Here is a 10,916-nt window from a genome sequence, read left to right as displayed (position 1 = left end):
CTACGTGCTGGCTGTCTCAGCTCCCAGTCCAGCTGAATCAGCACTGCTGGTGGTGCTGGTGCTGCCTCCCCTGAATCTGTAAGACCTGCAAAAATGTATAGGCAAGCCTGAAAGGGTTACTGCGGCAGAACAGGACAAAGAGTGAGCAGCATTTTTCCATAATTGTTTTCTTTGAAGGATAGGGAACAGTTTAGTTTCACCTGGCATGTCATCAAAACAGGTTTCCCAGCTCTGCCTCAAGTCTAATACAGACACAAGACAGATGTTGTTATACATTTTTCAGTAATTTTCCTGTCCATGTGTCTTGGTCTTCCCTCTATGACTCCTGCATAATTCAGGTTGCTTACAGTGGTTTGATGTTTCCCTTTGAATGTCTTCTTATTTATTTGCCCTCCTGTTTGCCATGACTAAAATCATAATACTTGTGGTTTAACCCCAGGCAGCAGCCAAGCACCACGCAGCCACTCGCTCACTCCCCCCTGGTGGGACGGGGTAGAGAATCAGAAGAGTGAAAGTGAGAAAAGTCGTGGGCTGAGATAAAGACAGTTTAATGGGGTAAAGGAAACAAGGAATTCATTCACCACTTCCCATGGGCAGGCAGGTGCTCAGCCATCTCCAGGAAAGCAGGGCTCCATCATTTGTAATGATTACTTGGGAAGACAAAACTCCATCACTTTAAACATCCCCCCTTCCTTCTTCTTCCCCCAGCTTTATATGCTGAGCATGATGTCATATGACACAGAATATCCCTTTGGTCAGTTTGGGTCAGCTGTCCCGGCTGTGTCCCCTCCCAGCTCCTTGTGCACCCCCAGCTCACTCACTGGTGGGGTGGGGTGAGGAGCAGAAAAGGCCTTGGCTCTGGGCAAGCACTGCTCGGCAGTAACAAAAACATCCCTGTGTTATCAACACTGTTTTCAGTACAAATCCAAAACACAGCCCCATACTAGCTCCTGTGAAGAAAATTAACTCTATCCCAGCCAAAACCAGCACAAATACTTTACCACCAGTTGAGGGACTGCTACGACCACACATCAGCAGCATGTTCCCGGGGTTCCTCTGCAGTCCCAGCCCTGATGAGGAAGCTCTAACCCCTCTGGGTCTTCAGTGAGGCATGCTGGACACCCCAAACAGCAGCTTTTACAACAAAAACTAAAGAAAGGTCTCAGTGTCCTGTTATCCGTGAGGCTTTTTTTTTCTAGGCTATCACCCATTAAGGGTAAGGGTTTTGCATCATTTAATAAGTGATACCACTGCTTAGAAATGTGTATTTGAGCTTCTTTTGGGAAGAGAAAAGTAACTAACTACACAGTAATGAGGTGGCTGAGTATCTAAGAGGATAGGGTAGTGGACAATAGAAACTTTCATGAATTGGTCATCTCTTCAAACTAACTCAGGCTCACCACAAGCAAAAACAGTTTTTACCTGTCAGCCGGCAAGTGCAGCTCAGTTCCTAGCACAGCACAAACTACAAAAATCACAGCTGCCACCCTCTCTTGGTGGACTCAGCAGTGAGGGCCTTGACACAGACTGAATTACTGTCTTGTTTTGGAATAGGTCATTGCAGGTGAGGAGTGAAACACATGGATTTGTAGCAAAAATCCAACAAGAAGTTACGTTAGGGCTGGCTCCATCCATAAAGGAAGTTGGCAATGAAGCATGTAATTTTGGAAACTCTGGTGTCTCCAGTGTCGTCTGAACCCTATTTTAGGTGCCAAGACCCTCAGGACCTTAGCAGCGAGCCCTCTGGACACACTTACCCTGCCCTGCGCTGTGGCGGGAACAAAGGTGCTACAGAGGGATTCCTGCTTTCAGGCTAAGAGCAATATTGCAGCATCAGTCCTGATGTGTCTTATCCCTCCTGTGCAGCCAGACTAAGGTGCAAAGCACAAGTTTCTGTATACTAAAGCTAGGCATCTTTAAGGGTATTTAATCTTCCAAGTCAGTCTGCACATTGACACAAACCCTTCATTTGCCTTAACTCTAGATGCTTAATCTGAATTTAGAGAGAACTACCTCAGGAACAGCAGCTCCAGCTGCACCTTCCTACTGCACAGGCAGTGGTAGGATGTGTCTGAGCAATACCAGTCATATCCTAGCCCGTCTTATCAGCAGCCCTTGTGAGGTCTGATCTAGCAAAAGATTTTACTCTGTATTGACTTTAAGTATATGCTATTCCTCCTTGACTTCAACAGAATTACTTATATGTTTGCAGGTATGCACAAGCTTAAGCACTTTGTTAGATTAAGTCTTTTTCTTTCTGAAAATGATGGAATCTATTAAATAAAAGCAGAGTAGGAAATGCTTGCTGCAGTCTGTTTAGCAGTGGGAGCCAGAAAAGGCTCAAAGAGTGGGTACGATATAATAGCTTGAACTGACAAAAGAGATGTTAGAGCTTGCATTCTTCTGCTCGTTGGGACCCATTTTGAACATCTTGGTAAGTCTCGATCCTCACAAATTGAAAGTCAACAACCCTTAAGAAACTGGGTGCTTTCAAGGCATTCAGATGGAGCATCTTTAATCTCCAGACAATTCGGAAAATTTTCATATCACCTCCTTGAGAGTGCTGCAGGTAGCAATTCCATGTAACCTGTCTGCATTGGTCCCTGAAACACTATTAAACTTGCACTCGAATGAAAGTTCTTGTCTCCATTAGCTGCTTGTGGCAGGGGGTCACTTGCCATACATGTAGAAGAAGGCTTCAGAATATAGTGGGTGCTGATATGACCTACACTGAAATATATCCTAACAATCTCTGTTGCAAAAATCGCCATATGCAATAAACATACACATATCAGAAAACAGAGGAGAAGTGGCAGGATTAACAGGTAGGCAAAACAGGCATTCTCTGGGCAGTCCATCTGTGCCCAGTGAAGTTACACATCTCAAATCTCTGTCAGCAAACCTGACAAGATAAAATGCTTGCAGTATATCTAATTAAATCTCACAGTTCCTAATAAACACAGAAAAATACACAGTAGTGTGTTTCAGTGGCAAAGCTTATGATTTTATTAGAATGTACTATTACTTCAGCAGGAGAGCAGCTTATATTATCCATAGATAGCAGCTGACTGTTAAATTGGCAGATCAGGCATTACCTGTTGGCAAACAGACTAATTCTACCATTTTTCTTACAGCACAGAGTTAGAAGCCCTCAACAATATTATGTTGTACTGCAGAGGCTGCAGAGCTGAGCTTTGGGAGCAGAGAAAATTCAGGCATTTTTCTGCTGGTTTTGAGGAAGAATTTGATGGCTATGTTCATGCTGAGTAGCAGCACAGAGCTGCATATGGTCTCAGCAAGAATAATACTCTAGCTCGAGCAGTAAGGTATTTCGCCCCAGCCTCCTCTTGTGACAAGACACTGTATTGTCCGCAGAGGGTAATGAACCTGTTTTCACAAACAACATAGATGTCCACTGGTGATTCACACTATAAAAACCTGCTTTTCTGTTGCTGGGGTCCTAATCCTAGTTCCCTGTTTCTGTGCAGTCATGTTATAATTATGTGTCTCCACTGCAGTCTATGAACTTGTTAACAGCTGTCTACATCTTTCAGTTGTGATGAACTCCCTATCTGTGACTCCCCGATAAGCGTCCATTTTTCTCCAGTCTTTTGGCTGCCTTGCTCATGCCCATCTGCTAGTGTGCCAGGATGCTGCTTTCAGACTGGACCCTTGCTCCAACAGAGGTCCTGGGAGAAGTTAAGGTTATGCAAGTAGCCTGTTTAACACTGTCTCACAAGTAAAAACGTCTTCCCCTGTGCCAGCTCCAAGGAACTTGCAAAACCAGTGTGCTGTTCCTCTAGCAGCCAGGGTTGTATGGGATAGGTGGTCCTTTTTGCTGCTCAGCTGGAAAGGATTTGGGGTGATTCCTATAAACATCCTGGAGATCCCAAATCCAGGGATTAAGGATGCAGGTCTTCAAGTATTTCCCGTGTCCAGTGTGTACAAAGCTCTTGTTTCCATATTCCTGTACCTGCTGAAAGGTCAGAAGAATGCTTTAGGGTGACTGTTGCTTGTTGCTTTGAAAATTTTGTGTCTGAGTTAATATATCACTAGTTTGTCTTAACTTCCAAGGTAATATCCTGAAAGAGACTTGCATTTGGCAGATTTTTCCAGCAAAGTTACTTTTCCTGCACAAAAAGTAGGCAGTTCATAACCAGAATAATACATTATTAGCAGAAAAGAAGGTAAAACCAAATGAGGTCAAAAGACCTTCTGGTGACTAATATCTTGTTACTCACTGGACCATAAAAATCGCTTGAGCTGGATGAGAGTTTGCATTCCTTGTGTGTAAATATCATGCTGGGGATGGCTGGTAATACTTTGGGACCAAACTAAACAGCAGAACCAGAAGTGCCTGTTTGCTCTAAGAGAGCAAACATCTTAAGTTGTACAACCTGCCTAAAAACTACCAATGTGTTATAGTGCTTGCTCTCATGAAACTGAGGAAAAATATTCACGTGTCGTTCTTCATTAAAATGACTCTTCAAAGTATAAGTCACAGGCTAAACAAGAATGCTCATGCACAGAAAGATCATAAAATATTAGCGCATTCAGTAGAGTATACAAGATCTAGAAATGCTCTTTTTTTCACTGAAAAGGCAAAAAATCAATAGAAGAAAAGCTACAACTCTTGTTAATTGCCAAAATGCCAGCTGTCCTTGCTAAAACTCACTCACATAGATGGTAATAAATGGAACTGTTTGCTACGTGAACAGCTAATTGGAGTGTTTGATGATGACCTCTTTATTTTTTTTAACAGTGACCAAAGAAGCACTAGACTGTGAGAGACTCTCTTCAGGTACACTTAGACGTGAGGAGGAAGCAAGCAGAAACAAATTTCATATAGGAAAAAAACTGGAGTGTTGCAGCCTATGTTTCTTTAGCAGAGCTCCCATGTATGACTGCATAGAAATTTCCCTCCTGTTTCTCAGTTGTGTTGGTTTTCGCTGGGACAGAGTTAATTTTCTTCACAGTAGCTAGTATGGGGCCATGTTTTGGATTTGTGCTGGAAACAACTTTAATAACACAGGGATGTTTCCATTACTGCTGAGCAGTGCTTACACAGGGTCAAGACCTCTTCTGCTCCTCAGCCCACCCCACCCCATTATAGTTCAGAATATAATGAACTACTTGAAAACCCTCCCCAGGTGGGAAACCCTTTCCTATGCCAAGCAGGAGAGGTGTGTTCAGTGCACCTGAGGTTGATCAATATGATACAAAGCAGCACAGAGGAACTAGCTCAGTGCTTAAGGTTTATTTCCTGTGGGCAGAGCTAGGCTAACACTGCTGTGTGCTACTTCTGGGGCTTGTTCAAGTTGGTCTTAGCTATGTTTGGTCTTAGCTATGTTATCTGTGTTATCTGCTACACAGTACAACTACGTCTTGAGAGAAATAAATCAATGCCAAAGAAAAAATACTCTGCTATGGCACATTTTCACCACTGCTGCCTCTCAGAGTGGCCATGTTCAGAAATGTTTGATAGGAGGAAAGAGGAGTCACTACCCCTCCTAAGGAAGGGACAAGCTGCAGAGAAATGGAGGTGGGAAGAGAGGACATGGGCACAGATAAGAGTTAATGGGAAGAGGGGAATGTGTTGGTGTAAACATTTAGGTGAGTTCCCAGGAATGCCTGGAATCTTTATTGCTGGTGAATAAATCTCACCAGAGCTGGCAGCTGCAGGGAAGCTCAGACAGTTGGTCTAAGGTATGAAATGAGGCATAAAAAAGGAGAGTTGTCCAAATTGTCATCTCTATGCTACTGCCTTATCATCAGTTCTGACACAAATATCATCAAGGAAAGATTTATGGTGTGCACTCATTTTAGTTCTTTGGATAATTGGATGCTAAATACACACAAAGCTCATCTTCCAGATATTTGAAGTCCTTCCAAATTAGGTAGTAGCTCTTTTGGAACTAAAGATTTCATCAGCCTGCCCAAACATGCATCCCTTCCCCCTCAATGGTGGACCTCAAATACTTTAGCCTTGATACACCTTTGAACTGATCCTGGGCAAATTACAGGTGTTTGTTTAATTTTCTTGGGGTAGTTTATTACCTATTTTACATTCAGGCTTAACATGAAGATCAAAGTTGTATCCACATCATAAAATTATTAACATCTGTTACAGGCAGCCAATTGGTTTGGTCAAAACCTGTCCAGCCCAGAATTCAATCAGCCACAAAATCATCATCAGCAGTTACCCTGCCCTCACTGTCCAGGTCACCATCATGTTGGACTGGAGAGAGCCTTGACCTATGCTGAGCTTTCTCTCACTCAGGGATCCAAGTTCCTGCCCCCAGAAAGCAAAAGCCCATCCACATCAAGGGTGCTCCCCTGCATGAGAGGAAATAAGAACATGACACACCATGAAATAAGCACACTGAAGCAAAGCTTGGGATTAAAAGAATAGGGAATAACTGAGCAAAAAGGAATGGGAAAAGATAGAGACCTTGTTAGCAAGCCTAAATGAGAACATGTGATGCCATTCTGGGGAACAAGCAAGGGGAATGGCAGAGTGAGCCAGTACAAATGAGGGGGCTGATCTGAATGGAAATAAAGAGCATCACTACTAGGGAGCATCCAAAAAGGTCGGCAGAAAGGCTTGGCCTTGTTGTGCCTTTGAGGAGAACATGACTTTAAGAGCTTGATCCAAAGAGACACTGTGCTCTGGAGCCAACCTTTCATGGCATCCTTCCCTGGGTCCTCCCCCTTGCTGAGCAAGGGCAGCAATAAACTGCAGAGCACTTTGTACTGACTCAGCTTTGTTTGACAAGCAAAGGACAGCTGGAGCTCAGTACTCCCTTTTGTCCTGCGGTGCTTGTGTAGGCACACCCGCTCCAAGGGGAGCATTTTAGAAATTCAGCAGATAATGGCGTTGTATAATCACCCCATCAGCTCTAAGACAAGCAAGGATCCCAGGGCTAAGAGGATGCTATTGAAAGCATCTTCTCTAAATCACAGCTCTTTGGATCAGGCAGTCATATTGTCTCCATGGGAAAGCCATGATTGCTTTGACAAAATGTGGATTCAGAGAAGATATAGAAAATAATCACCCTCCTCTCATTATCTGTGATATTTCTTTCATATTTTTCCCCGTTTACTTATTGAATAATTTCAAATGCTCCCTTGTTTCTTTGCCCCTGGCCCTTCCTTTTCTGTCTCCAAATCATCTTTCAGGCATTTAATAGCTTTCCCTCCTCCTCCCTTATTTTATCATCAATTAGATTTTTTTTCTCTGAGAAGTCTGAGGCCGAGAGCCCCAGCAGGAGTCAGGTGGCACAGCTTTTTTGGTGGCACTGGAGCTCTGCCGATTCCTTCCAGAGGAAGATCTGGCTCAAAGATTTTAGAAGCGCCTGCCTTGCTGATGCTGCCACTTTACAGGGCCCTTGCTGTGCAAATTGATATCTTCAGAGGCCTCTTCAGATGCTAATTCATACAGGAGGTACTGACACCCGAAGAGGCAAGGCAAGAGGATTTTTAACACCACAAGGTAAAAAAGCTGTAGGTGTCTGCATGCTGGTTTCTGGTCAAGTAGGAGGAGGAGAGCAGATTGCCTAGATCTCACCTTGCTGAGTTTTAATCTGCCTCAAAATGCCCTCCGGTGCCTGCGAGAGGTTTGCTTTTTGCCTTCAGCTGCAGACTGGAGTTCAATCGCACCTCACTCATTGCTGCACAGTGGGTGAAAACTCTTGACCCATATATTAATCATCTGAATCAACACATGAAGTCATTGTCAGAGGCAAGTGAGTAATCTACAAGGAGAAATGTAAATATATGGAATAAATCCTGTCTACTTTTCTGTTTGCTCATTGTCCTCCAGCGTCTCCTCGCAGTCCTCTAGGAGACAGGAGGTTTCTCAAATGTATTCATTTTGAAGATTTCTTTCCTTGGGGATCAGCTAGAGAAATATCTTTGGGAATACGCACAACTTGTTATTCGTAAGTCACGCTCTGTTGCTTAGTCATATCCCTGCCTCTCTGTTCCCGGCTGGAAGCATTATGTGACACCTGTGCTCTACATAAGGGCGGTAACAGGACCAGCTTCACATATACTTGTACATATACACCTATACATGTACATCTATATGTATGCACGCATGTATGTGTATGTATTCTCAAATGTTTACAGAGATAAATCAGTCTTAACCACATAGTTTCTGCTTCCAGCAGTACATTTCTCAAATCTGTGGGGAGACTATCGCAGACTAAAAGCTCTGAAAATGTGACCCTGCACAAGGTAGAGCAAAAGAAAGCCCCTGGTGTTAGTAGTCCAAACCACTCTGGCATTATTCTTATTCTGCTGGCAGAGTAAGCAAGGCAAATGCATCTGCAGAGCCCAGTGCTGAGAGTCAGCATGTAGTGCAGGAAACAACTAACTTTGCCTTGCAACAACCTTGTGGCCTCCTGCCCGCTCCACAGCTCCAGGCAGGGCGACCCAAAGGCTTCTCCAACTCATCTTGGCAGGCTAGAGTCAAATGAGACTGAAAGTGTATCGAGAAGTCACTGCAATTTTAAGGGAGCCATGGCAGCTACCTGGACAATACAAATAAAGAGAGACAGAAAGAATACAGCATCTGGCTACAGCTCACAGGCCCAATTGTAGAATTCTTTTCCCTTTTAAAATAAAAGAAACATTACTGCCCACTGTCCTTATATACCAGCCATGTCCAGGCCACGTTTCTTACCCAGATAATTAAGTCAGAGCACGGTTCATTAGGAAGACAGAATTGCTTCCCTTTTCTATGGCTGAGTGCATCCACCTGGGTGAAAACACCACAGTTTCCCATGCACAAGGTGAAAAATAAATACACATAAGAAACTAAGAATAGAAATAAATAAGCTGGAAAATAGGGCTTCTGCCTTGTAAGCCATATCCAATGGCTTCTACCACCCCTGCTCATATACGTGCAATAACACAGTGCCCCCTACACCTCAGCACAGATTTATTTCAGAATTAGCTGTGTTCAAGTGACACCAAAGCAACACCATCACTTGCTGGAACACCTGGTTTTCCCCAAGAGGTTTCAGATCCAAAAGCTGAGATCTGACCTGACAGGTTTTTCATGGTGTGATTGCAGACATGTAAATTGGAGGCAGCCAATTTCATTTCACTCAGGAGCTTAAGAAGTGTAATTCTGGGGCTCTGAAATATTCTAATTACTTCTCTCCCGATGGATCTTTGTGGCTTGAATAACACTAAAATTGCATGACATTCCACCCCCAGAAAATACATAATTCATATTTGCAATCCAGCATCTGTATAAACTCTATTCGGCTTCAGGGAGAACATCAATTTCAGAATGAGGGAATCCCTTATTTCTTTATAGGGGTAAAAATGTAAATTTTCATGCCGGCTGCAATTTTCGTATTATTATTCATCCACAAGGAAGCAAGCACTGTGCTGGTGGTGTATGGTGCACCAAGCCAGTGGTTCATGTGTGCTATAGGAAATATGTTCTGCTTGATCGGTGTCATGTTGGCATCTCAGACTGATCGTAGTGAGGCCTTCACTGTCACCAGAACTGACGCAGTGGCACTGAGACGGGGGACTGCAGCAGGGAGGCAGCTGACTGGGCATCTGCTGGGTGGGTGACATGGGTACCACTGGGAATGGAGAGCAGCGATGGCATTTACACTGATTAGTGGAGAAGAAGACATTCCCCGTTGCCATGTTTTGATCAGTGCAAACTAAAACGTGTCTCAAAACTGCTTCGGTTTCATAACGATCAGTTAGTTCCCAGGTTAGAAGCAGAGACAACTCTGGGGCCTGCAACAGAGGCTGCATTTTCCGGAAGACAAAAATCTGGAGTTTTCCATAAATGCACAAAAGGAAGCTGGGAATTAGGCAGAACGCTCTAATAACGGGTGTGAAGTGCGCACGAGATGGAGATGTGATAAAAACATGTTTGTTCATATCACTTTTGTGCAGCATCCTCACTTTAACTTTGTATTTATTGTATTCCTTTGAAATGTAGCTGCTTTGTAAGTATAATTAAGAACGGGTGCCCTGCACTTTGCAAACATGGGGATGCTGCCATGGCAACAGCAGGGGAACGCAGAGAAGCAGCTCTCTCTGATTAATGTAATTACATAGCAAGCATGTATAATGCCTTTAAATACAGTCTACTTTTGCATGAAGGAGGCATAAAATGGATATTATAAGTTCTATATATGTGCGTTAACATTCCAGAAGTGCTCTTTGTGCATGTTGCAAGATCATCCTTTGTAACAGATTATGCACGTCATGAGGGACCTACCATTGCATGGCAATTAGGTCGATAGTGAGGGATTAGGAGTTTTGACTTCTTTTGAGCTCAAAGTGAGGTCGTTCCCTACTTGGTTTATTTCTGTTACATTTCAGGGTTATATTTCAAAGTAAGGTTTTGTAAATGCAGTTGATTTTACTGCTTTAGGGTTAGAAACTTCAAGTCCTTATATATGTGACCAACTTTATTGAAGTTCGGAGTCCTAGTCAGGTAAAAGGAGAATTTTCAGGTAAGTAAAATTCCCTGTATGCTTAAGTACTGGTTGTGTCAAGCCTCAGGAAAATTGGTGTGCACAGGCGGCTCCACTGAGTAACTAATTGCCCCAAACATTAATCCCTGTTCTGCATTCCTCAAACATTAACCCTCAACACCCTCTTCTTTCCAGAGAAGCATTTTTAGCGTGGAGGGAACAAAGGGCTGAAAACCGGGATGTTACTCAGCGAGGCAGGGTGGTGGCTAGCTGTCTCAGCCCCTGTGTTTGAATGGCTGGTTTGGTAACATTTCAGGCAGCTCAGCCAGAAGCCTTCAATAAAGGAGTGGAAAGGGAGTTTTGTGGGAAGAGCATAATTTTCCTTCCAGGGCAAGCCTTGGATCTGAAAATATATGTGATGTGGTAGCGACTGTAGGAAGGTATGTAATATATAGCTAA

The sequence above is a fragment of the Phalacrocorax aristotelis genome, chromosome 1 (genome assembly GCF_949628215.1).
Source record: "Phalacrocorax aristotelis chromosome 1, bGulAri2.1, whole genome shotgun sequence".
Classification (NCBI taxonomy): domain Eukaryota; kingdom Metazoa; phylum Chordata; class Aves; order Suliformes; family Phalacrocoracidae; genus Phalacrocorax; species Phalacrocorax aristotelis.
This window is presented reverse-complemented; position numbering follows the sequence as displayed.